Below are 10,532 nucleotides of genomic sequence, written 5' to 3' on the forward strand. Positions count from 1 at the left end.
ATTGTATTGTGTTCCATAACGGTTTAAGACGATATTAAAATTATCGGACGATAATTTTAATCGTCCTAAAACGATTCACATCCCTAGTATTTGCTGTTGTGTTCATATAGAGGTTGGGTCATATTTGGGCTCTCAAGTTCTGAGGGCAATTTTTATGCCACTTGCCATTTGGTTCAGAGAAACTCTTAGTAAAAGTGTCCATACCCAGATTACACCAATAAAAAAAGATGTGGCACACCAGCTGATGAGACCACAGTGGTTTTGTTAGACCTGTGAGATCTGGAAGATGGAAGACTTTTTTATTACAATATCATTTTTTATTGGTCAAAACGAAGATATTACACAACTTACACAAATCCATGTTTTTTCCAGGTGCAGTTTGGCCACTAGAATTCTGATATCTTAATTAGGTGTCCTATACTATAAGAGCTTGTAATGCGCTTTGTTTTTCCTTTCAAGAAATGTACAAAACTTCAATTCCTGTGCAAACCTCAGATCAGTCCAGAAAAGTGGGTTTTGCATCCCTACCAGCAGATGGAGGCAGAGAATAAAAGCTTTTCAGGCACTGCTACATAACCGGGAACGCCACCTGCAAGCCCTCAGTATTTCTCTGTCTCCAGCAAATGGTAGAGGGGCAAACCTGCAGGCTGGAGATCCAAAAGATAATTAAAAGAGGAGATTAGGTTGGAAGAAAGAAGATTCTTACCAGGAAGGCTCCCCAAGGAGTTAGGTTCCTTCTTGGGCCATCCCTCATGTAGAGCAGGGTGAGTGGGGGGTTGGTGATCCTTGATCTAGCTCGACCCTCATCTTTCAGGGAGGTGAAAGCCAGGGATCTTTCTTCCTGCAACCCCTCTGGATCCCCACCACCCTCAGCGGTCAGCTGCCGCCATCCAGAAGCAGGTAAGTATTCAGGTTTATTTCTTCTTCCTTCCTTGCTTGCTGTTTTCTGGGTGTGTGTTCCTTTAAAAAATAAAAAAAGTAAATACAGAAGAGAGACTGGTGTATTGGCTGTCAGGAGGCAGTGCCAGATAAGTGGGGCCAGATTTGTGCCGACCGCTGGGCCGGGTGCCTGAACAGCATTGGAGAGTGAGGATCGCATTGATGGCAGTTTTCCTGCAGCAGAGGCTATTTTTAGGCCCGATCGTGGCTGAATGGCATCTCCCGCTCAGCGTGGAAAAGTCTGTCGCAGCTGTGGCTGGAAGCGGGTGCGCCTCAATGCAGCCGCGTTTTGCGCTGATTGTGTCTCCGGAGGGGTTGGGACCGCCACAGAATCCTCTGGGGGTGGTCGTGCCATGAGGTCGACTGGGCCAGTGGAGGAGATCCCAGGGAGGTTGGAAGATATGGTGGCCATCTTAGCTCCATGTGTTAGGAGCCAGGCTGCTGCAAGAGGGCCTCGGGACTCCCCTTCCCTGCTCTTTCCTGTTGATCAGTAGGGATGTGAATTGTGTGATCGATCGTCTTAATGATCGATTTTGGCTGGGGGGGGGGGGGAGGGAAATCTGATTGTCATGTTTGGTTTGTTTGTTTTTTAAATCGTAAATCGGGGGAGGGCGGGAAAACCGGCACACCAAAACAACCCTAAAACCCACCCTGACCCTTTAAAACAAATCCCCCACTCTCCCGAACCCCCCCCCCAAATGTTTTAAATTACCTGGGGTCCAGTGGGGGGGGGGGGGGGGGGTTCCTGGCGCGATCTCCTGCTCTCGGGCCACGGCTGCGTTAATAGAAATGGCGCCAGTGGCCCTTTGCCCTTATCATGTGACAGGGCAAAGGTAGCGCCGGTGCCATTTTGGTTCCTGACACCCAACGTCACGAGTGCAGGAGATCGCTCCCGGACTCCCGCTGGACCCCCAGGGACTTTTGGCCAGCTTGGGGGGGGGCCTCCTGATCCCCACAAGACTTGCCAAAAGTACAGCGGGGGTCCGGGAGCGACCTCCTGCACTCGCGCCGTAATGCCAATCTTCAAAATGGCGCCGGCGCTACCTTTGCCCTCACTATGTCAGCTGATGTGTGGTCTAAAGCTCAGCTGTGTAACCTCCCCTTTAAAGGGAAGTTGCTGTTCGGAGCTGATGTGGAGCAACTGCTGAAGCAGTTGGGGGAGTTGAAGGAAAATAAAGTACTCGAGGATAAAAAGATCACCAAGAAGACTTTTCCACCATGTGCTCGTTTTCAAGCTGGGAGGAGATTCTGATCAAGCAGAAGTTCTTTGCCTACGGTGCAAAAGCAGAGCTCAGGCAGGCAGCAGCCCTTTTGAGCGCAGCATAGGACTCCCTGTGTTTGTACTGGCCAGGGGGCTGGCGGAAGTAAGATTGACCAATGAAGGTAAGCTGGTCTGCTTCTCTTTGGAAGCTATTGGAGGGAGACTGTCCCTCTTTTATGAGAAATGGATCAGGATTATGTCAGACCAATGGGTTCTGGACGTGATAAGAGATGGCTATGCCTTAGAATTTTTCATCTGCTAAAAGAAGCCTTCATGGTCTCCTGTTGCGTCTCCCTGTCCAAGCGGGAGGTGGTGCAGGACACCTTACAGCAGATCTTCCCAAACCTGTCCTGGGGACCCTACAGCCCATCAGGTTTTCAGGATAACCACAATTAATATGCATGAGTTAATTTTGCATATTCTGAGTCTCCACAATGTGCAAATTTATCTCATGTATATTCATTGTGGAAATCCTGAAAACCCAACTGGCTGAGGGGGCCCCAGGACAGGTTTGGGAAGCCCTGCCTTACAATGATTGTAATGCCTGTATGCAATTGTTCCTGTTCCCCCTCAGGAGTGGGGGCAGGGAAGATACTCAGTGTATTTCATGGTGCCCAAGAAGGAAGGGACTTTTCAGCCCATTCTCGATCTTCAGAGTGTCAATGCGGCACTCCGGGTGCCACGCTTTCGCATGGAAATGTTGTGGATGGTGATAGCAGCAGTGCAAAAGGGGGAGTTTCTGGAGACACTGAATTTGATGGAAGCCTATCTCCACAATGCCATAAGGGCTGATCACCAGAAATTCCTGAGGTTCATAGTCCTAGGGGAGCATTTCCAATTTCGGGCCTTTCCCTTTGGGTTGGCGACAGTGCCGCGGACATTCACGAAGGTGATGGTGGTAGTGGTGGCTGCATTCAAAAGGGAAAGAATCCTGGTGCACCCATATCTGGATGATTGGCTCATCAGAGCGATGTCGGAAATGGAGTGACATCATTCAGTTCGACAGGTCATGCAGCTCCTGCATTCGTTGGGCTGGGTGATGAATCTGGCAAAGAGTCACTTGTAGCTGTCCCAGTCGTTGGAATATCTGGGAGCTCGGTTCGATACCTAGGTCAGGAAAGTATTTCTGACCACGGAGAGGGTGGTCAAGTTGCAGGGTCAGGTGCTTCGACTTCTACGACTTTCAATTCCCAGAGTCTGGGACTATTTACAGGTCCTGGGTTCTATGGCATCTATGCTGGAGTTAGTTCCATGGGCTTTTGCTCACATGCAATCCCTTTAAAGGAACAGTTTATCCCTTTGGAATCCGCTTTCAGAAGAATTTCAGCTTCCTTTACTGCTTCAGGGGTATGCCAGGTCCAGTCTCTCATGATGGCTGTCTTGACCCAATTTGGAGAAAGGGATGGACCTGGAGATACCCAACTGGGTGCTGGTGACTATGGATGCCAGCCTCAAAGATTTGGAGGTGAATTGTCAAGGGAAAACTGCCCAGGGATGGTGGTCACCATAAGAGGTGAATTTAATAACTTTTCCTTTCTCTTCCTTCTCAGCCAAGTTCTTATCACCCTGTTATATGTAACTGCCTTTTCAACACCATTGTTATAGTTATGTTTACTATGCACCCCTGTTTTATGTGAACCAGCATGATGTGACTGCTGTCTCGAATGCCGGTATATAAAAATCTGAAATAAAAAATAAAAAAATAAGAGGTGTCCTCGTCAATTAATCTGTTGGAGACCAGAGCAGTTCACAAATCGTTTCTTGCCTTTCTCCCTCTCATTCATGGAAAGACAGTACGAGTGTTCTCAGACAATGTGATGACAGTGATATACATCAATCGTCAAGATGGAACGAAGAGTCGCCTGGTGGTGCAGGAATTGTTTGTTTGGGCAGAGAGCCATCTAGTGCGTCTGGCAGTGTTGCATGGGGCCAGCATGGACAACTTGCAGGCGGGCTATCTCAGCAGGCAGCGACTGGATCTGGGGGAGTGGGAGATGTCGGTGAGGCCTTTGGCCTTATATAGGCCAGATGGGGCAGGCTGGAATTAGACCTCATGGTGGTTCTAGGAAATGCGAAGACGGTTTGGTCTTTCAGTTGCAGGAGAGAAGTTGGCTCTGAGGGCATTGATGTCCTTGTCCAGCCATGGCCGACGGAGCTGCTGTTGGACATGTTTTCCCCGTGGCCTCTCATAAGATGGGTGTTGCGTCGTGTTGAACTTCATCCAGGTAGGGTGATCCTGGTGGCACCAGCGTGGCTGCGCCAGCCATGGTTTGCAGACCTGGCTCATCTTACCATGAGAAAAGAAAAAACCATCAGGAAAGGAGAAGGAATAACAATGAGAGAGAGAGAGAGCCCCGATCGGGAGACCCGCCCCCCTGATGTCATCAAAGGCAGCACCGACCATTAAACGGCGCCTTACCACCAGGCGTTGTGCGCCGAAGGGGTATTCCCCTTTGTGCACCCCTTCGTGCAATCCATAGTGCTAGTTTTAGTTAATCTTTGTAACGGATGTCTCTCGTTGTTAACAGTCATATTAATATGTTTGTAATCTTCTCATGTTTGTAAACCATTATTATGGCTTTATAATGAAGCCGAATGACGGTATATAAAACCTGATAAATAAATAAAATAAAATAAAAATCTTGCGGTAGACGGTCCCATTTACTTGGCTCATCTGCTCGCGTTGTTATAGCAGGGACCCATCTTTTCAGACCGGACAGATCGCTTTTGTCTAGCGGCTTGGTTTTTGAAAGGCGACATCTTCGCTTGAAGGGATACTCACAACCTATGATTACGACTTTGCTTCAGGCAAAGAGACCCTCCACATCTTTGGCTTATATCCGGATTTGGAGAGTGTTTGTTTGAGTTGTGGTGTTTGCAGAACAAGTTGCAACCATTGAAGGTGGATGTTCCTCAGGTTTTAGCCTTTTTACAAAGTGGCTTGGCTAAGGGATTGGCCTATAATTCTCTCTGGGTTCAGGTGCCCACCTTAGGGTGTCTTCAAGGTAAGGGGCAGGGAAGACAGTTGGTGTTGCAGCTGGATGTGGTACGTTTCCTGAAGGGGACGAAACATCTGCATCCTCCGGTCCAGAAAGTATGCCCGGCCTGGAAACTTAAGCTGGTCCTTCGAGTTCTGTGGTCCTCCCTTTGACCCAATTAGTAGGACTTCTTTGAAGGATCTAACCTTGAAGTCCGTTTTCTTGGTGGCCATTTACTCAGCTAGGAGGATATCAGAGCTGCAAGCCTTGTCGTGTAGGGACTAGGGATGTGAATCGTTTTAGGACGATTAAAATTATCGTCCGATAATTTTAATATCGTCTTAAACCGTTATGGAACACAATACAATAGAGATTCTAACGATTTATCGTTATAAATCGTTAGAATCGTGAGCCGGCACACTAAAACCCCCTAAAACCCCCCCCCGACCCTTTAAATTAAATCCCCCACCCTCCCGAACCCCCCCCCCAAATGACTTAAATAACCTGCGGGTCCAGCGGCGGTCCGGAACGGCAGCGGTCCGGAACGGGCTCCTGCTACTGAATCTTGTTGTCTTCGGCCGGCGCCATTTTCCAAAATGGCGCTGAAAAATGGCGGCGGCCATAGACGAACACGATTGGACGGCAGGAGGTCCTTCCGGACCCCCGCTGGACTTTTGGCAAGTCTTGTGGGGGTCAGGAGGCCCCCCCCAAGCTGGCCAAAAGTTCCTGGAGGTCCAGCGGGGGTCAGGGAGCGATTTCCCGCCGCGAATCGTTTTCGTACGGAAAATGGCGCCGGCAGGAGATCGACTGCAGGAGGTCGTTCAGCGAGGCGCCGGAACCCTCGCTGAACGACCTCCTGCAGTCGATCTCCTGCCGGCGCCATTTTCCGTACGAAAACGATTCGCGGCGGGAAATCGCTCCCTGACCCCCGCTGGACCTCCAGGAACTTTTGGCCAGCTTGGGGGGGGCCTCCTGACCCCCACAAGACTTGCCAAAAGTCCAGCGGGGGTCCGGAAGGACCTCCTGCCGTCCAATCGTGTTCGTCTATGGCCGCCGCCATTTTTCGGCGCCATTTTGGAAAATGGCGCCGGCCGAAGACAACAATATTCAGTAGCAGGAGCCCGTTCCGGACCGCTGCCGTTCCGGACCGCCGCTGGACCCGCAGGTTATTTAAGTCATTTGGGGGAGGGGTTCGGGAGGGTGGGGGATTTAATTTAAAGGGTCGGGGGTGGGTTTTAGGGGGTTTTAATGTGCCGGTTTTGCGATTTTACGTTTTTTCGATTTTCGATTTTTACGATTTTTTCACGATTTTTCACGATATTTTACCCCCCCAAACGGCAACAATACGATTCCCTCCCCCTCCCAGCCGAAATCGATCGTTAAGACGATCGAGGACACGATTCACATCTCTAGTAGGGACCCTTTCCCATGATTTTTGGAGAATGGTGTGGCATTATGTATGGGTCCTTCCTTTTTGCCTAAGGTTGTTTCATCTTAACCAGATGGTTGAACTACTGTCTTTTCCGCATTTGTCATCAGATGCTCCTCTGGCGAGGGAGCTTCACTTATTGGATGTGTGGCAAATCCTCTTGTGCTATCTTAAGGTGAGGAATGCCTTTTTCCAGTCAGATAATCCTTTTGTCTTGTTCAGTGGAGCAAAGAAGGGAAATAAGGCTTCCAAGGGCATGCTTGCAAGACAGCTGAAGGAGGCGATAAATACAGCTTACATCTGTAAGGGTCGGTCGGTGCCGGAAGAGTTGCAGGCACATCCCACCAGGGTGCAGGCAACCTCCTGGGCAGAGTGTCAACTGATTTCTCCGCAAGAGATTTGTGGTGCACGGCATGGTTGTCTCTTCACACTTTTACCAAAGGATGTGTGGGTTTAGGAGGAGGCGGCTTTTGGGGAAAGTGTGTTGCGCGGGGCTCTTTCGAGTTTCCATCCACTTTAGAGGGTCTTGGGTACATCCCACTTGTCTGGACTGATCTGGGGTATGCATTCGTCAAAAAGGTAAGAACATTTTGTTCTTACCTGCTAATTTTCATTCCTGTAATACCACAGATCAGGCCAGAGACCCATCTCCTTCTTTTGAAAAACTTCCTCACTTCTGGATGTTGCTGAGACAGTGTGTAATCCTATGCAGAATAACTAAGTGTGTACATAGGTTATGTTAGTATATTCCTTGTTTGAGACGGGGGGGTCCATAGTTTTAGGGGGTTCCAACTTTGAGTCTCTGCTCACCCAGAGGTTTTTTTTGGCATTTGTTGATTTGGACATCTTGGCTTGGGTACAGGTCAATACTAAGGGACTGCAGGTGGCACTCTCTGTTATACAGCAGTGCCTGAAAAGTTTTTATTCTCTGCTTCCATCTGCTGGAAGGGATGCAAAACCCACTTGTCTGGACTGATCTGTGGTAATACAGGAATGAAAATTAGCAGGTATGAACAAATTTTCCAATACTTAGAGGAGAGAAATAATTTGTGTAATCTCTTTTAGACTTGCACAGCATCAGTACACTTAGTGAATACACAGAATTATTCGACTGGCAGCCCTTGGAACAATGGTATTTAAAATGACTAAATAAATTTAATGTCATCCATCTGACTCCTATTAGTTCCATTCCCTTATCCAGGTACCAAAGCCAACTCTGGGGTCAGTTACTTGCACTTTTGCAATTTATTCAATGTTTCTGTCCTGAAGGTTTTTATTTTAAAGTGTGGATGTTTTTGTTTTGCTGTTATGTTGGTGGCTCATGGGAAGCTCCCGCAAGCTGCTGTACTTACCCCAGATGCTGCTGGTGGCTGGTCCCACTGGAGCAATTCCTGCAGTGGGGCCAGGCCTCCAAGAGCTGCACTCCCTGCACTGCTGCTGACCTTTCCCTGCACCATGGATGCTGCCAGTGCCTCCCCAGCTATGGTTCTGCACTAGGCGTGTGCTCAATGCATGGAGCTTTAAGGGCCCTGTGGTGGGAAAACCAACTCTGGCACTCCCTGATGACATCATGTGGCTGGATATTTAAACCCAGCTGCGACTCCAGCATCTCGCCTCACTAACAGGTCCTGCTATTTCCGTAGTGTGAGTTGCCAGCATTTCCTCGTCTCTCCAGCCTGCCCCACCTTGTATCTACACTCCTTGTCTGCCTGCCAGTCTTTCCATGCCAGTCCTCTCTGTCTCCTCATCTTCCTTCGGCCTGACCACTAGTTCTAATCCCTTGCCTGGACTGACTATTCTGATTGCAGCTAGCCTCTGATGTCTCGCCTGGACTCCTGACTATTTTGATTGCTGCCTGCCTCTGACCCTTGCCTGGCCCTGGACCTTCACCTATGCCATGCTGCAAGAGACCATCACCTAAGTCCTGCCGGTCCTCATAGCCCATGCAATCAACTTGGTGAGGGCCTACAGGCTGCACCAACCTCACCATAGTCACAAGACTTCACAATATCCCATATAGATATGTGGACATGTGCAATTGTATTAATAAACCACATGTGTTGATGCATAATCTGAATAAAATTTGCGATCCTATATCTAGTGGTGGGCTGAACTCATCTTAGGCCAGACATGGTTAGATCACATAATTCACAATTATTGCACCCATGGTGGCCTTTTAAGACTCATGTCAGAAGTTTCACTAAACACCAGAAGATGTGCACAAACAAGTTGTTCCTTGATGTTCATGCCCTGAGTAAATTAAATAAGCGGCTTCTCTGAAAAAATCAAATGTACGGACAGCACGTTCCACTGTTGTTGAATAATAGCTGCCCTTTGTTGATGTACAGCAAAACACAAACATGCCTATTACAAGACAACTGCACTTTATGATCGAGCACGGTCAGAGTAGCTCCATGTTGCGAGGCTTAACTGGTTAACCCCCACCCCCAACAAAAATTTCAATTTAAAAACAAAGAATTCATTAACAAAATTACTGCATCCACATACTTCTATTAGAAAGCTTTGTTCTCAATAGCTGGGTTACCTTGAGGTGCTCTCCGTTAAAGGAATACGTTTAGCAGATACTAGGAAAAGTGCTTTCTCTGTAATAGGGCCGGTATTGTTGAATAAGTTACCCCTTGAATTATGGGCTATTACTGATATTAAGATATTTAGGAAAAAGTTGAAAACTTTTTTTGTTCCTGGAAGCATTTGGGGAAATGGAAGGTGTCCATTTCATAGTGCAAGAATGTGACTGATCGAGAGGAACAGTAATTTATATATGTTCAGATTTAATTGCTTATGTTTCTATATTTGCTTATGTATTTTATTATGTTGTAACTTGCATAGCTCATCTAGTTTTGATATAGGCGAACTATAAATGTGTTTAAATAAATAAATACATACAGTTGCTTTATATACTGGGAAATTCAGCTTTCTGTTCTTGTAATTGCATCGTAATACCAGCAGGTGGCAGTCAGCGCTCAGCTGCTGGTAACTGCTCATAGAGGCTGAACATAACCTGGGACAGGCTGCTCTTCACGGTTAAACGCGCGGTCTTCTTGGGCAACAGTGAGATTTTCTTGATTTGGTGAACAGTTGTCAGCGTGCTGTTATCTTCTTAACTTATTTCAAGCTAGCAGAATCCTTCTTCCTGTAACTGCGTCGTGGCAGTCCTTGGGGGTGAACATTTGTGAGCAGTACAGCCGCTTCCGTGGCCATCTCATTTTAAACGCCAGAATTATGAAGGAAGAAAGAGCGTTAGAAAAAACCCCAAGAAAAGAGGGAATACGTGTTTATTTTCAAAAGGGTAGAAACCTCTCGTAAACAACTCTGTTTACCATGGAAACCACTTTCCTTAGTGTCCAGATGTGAAAAATAGATTCCCCTCTGTCTTTCACTGGAACTGCTCAGTGTACAAATTGTTCTGCCTTGTCTGCAACAGGTAGAAGCTCTAAAGGAGAACAGCGGCATTACTGTTTTCTGAAGCATAACTCAAAGTACAACACGATTCTTAACTTAAGTGGCTTAATTTCAAATCTGCTGTTTAATTTCCAGAATGAAGCTGAAGTGGAGGTTGGATCACAAAGTAGTGAGAAATGTTCCTGAACCGATAGGTCCTTGGCCCTGGTTTCTCCCCCCCCCCCCCCCCGACTGATAATAAATTATTCTGTATTTTTTTATTTTTGATTGGACCAATGGTATTTGTAGGCACAGGCCACTTTCTTCTGCGTGTGTACAGTTTAACCATGTTGTACCAGAAATGGGAACAGTGTGTGTCTAAGGCCAGCCTGGGAATAGAGAGAGAGAGAGAGGAGCAGAGTTTCTGCACAGGTGCCAGTGCTTCAAAAGGCAGAGAAAGCTGAAAAGTCTGAGATACATTTTTTGTGCTGGACTATGTGGGGGAGGAGAGATCTACCTAAAA

The sequence above is a fragment of the Rhinatrema bivittatum genome, chromosome 4 (genome assembly GCF_901001135.1).
Source record: "Rhinatrema bivittatum chromosome 4, aRhiBiv1.1, whole genome shotgun sequence".
NCBI lineage: Eukaryota > Metazoa > Chordata > Amphibia > Gymnophiona > Rhinatrematidae > Rhinatrema > Rhinatrema bivittatum.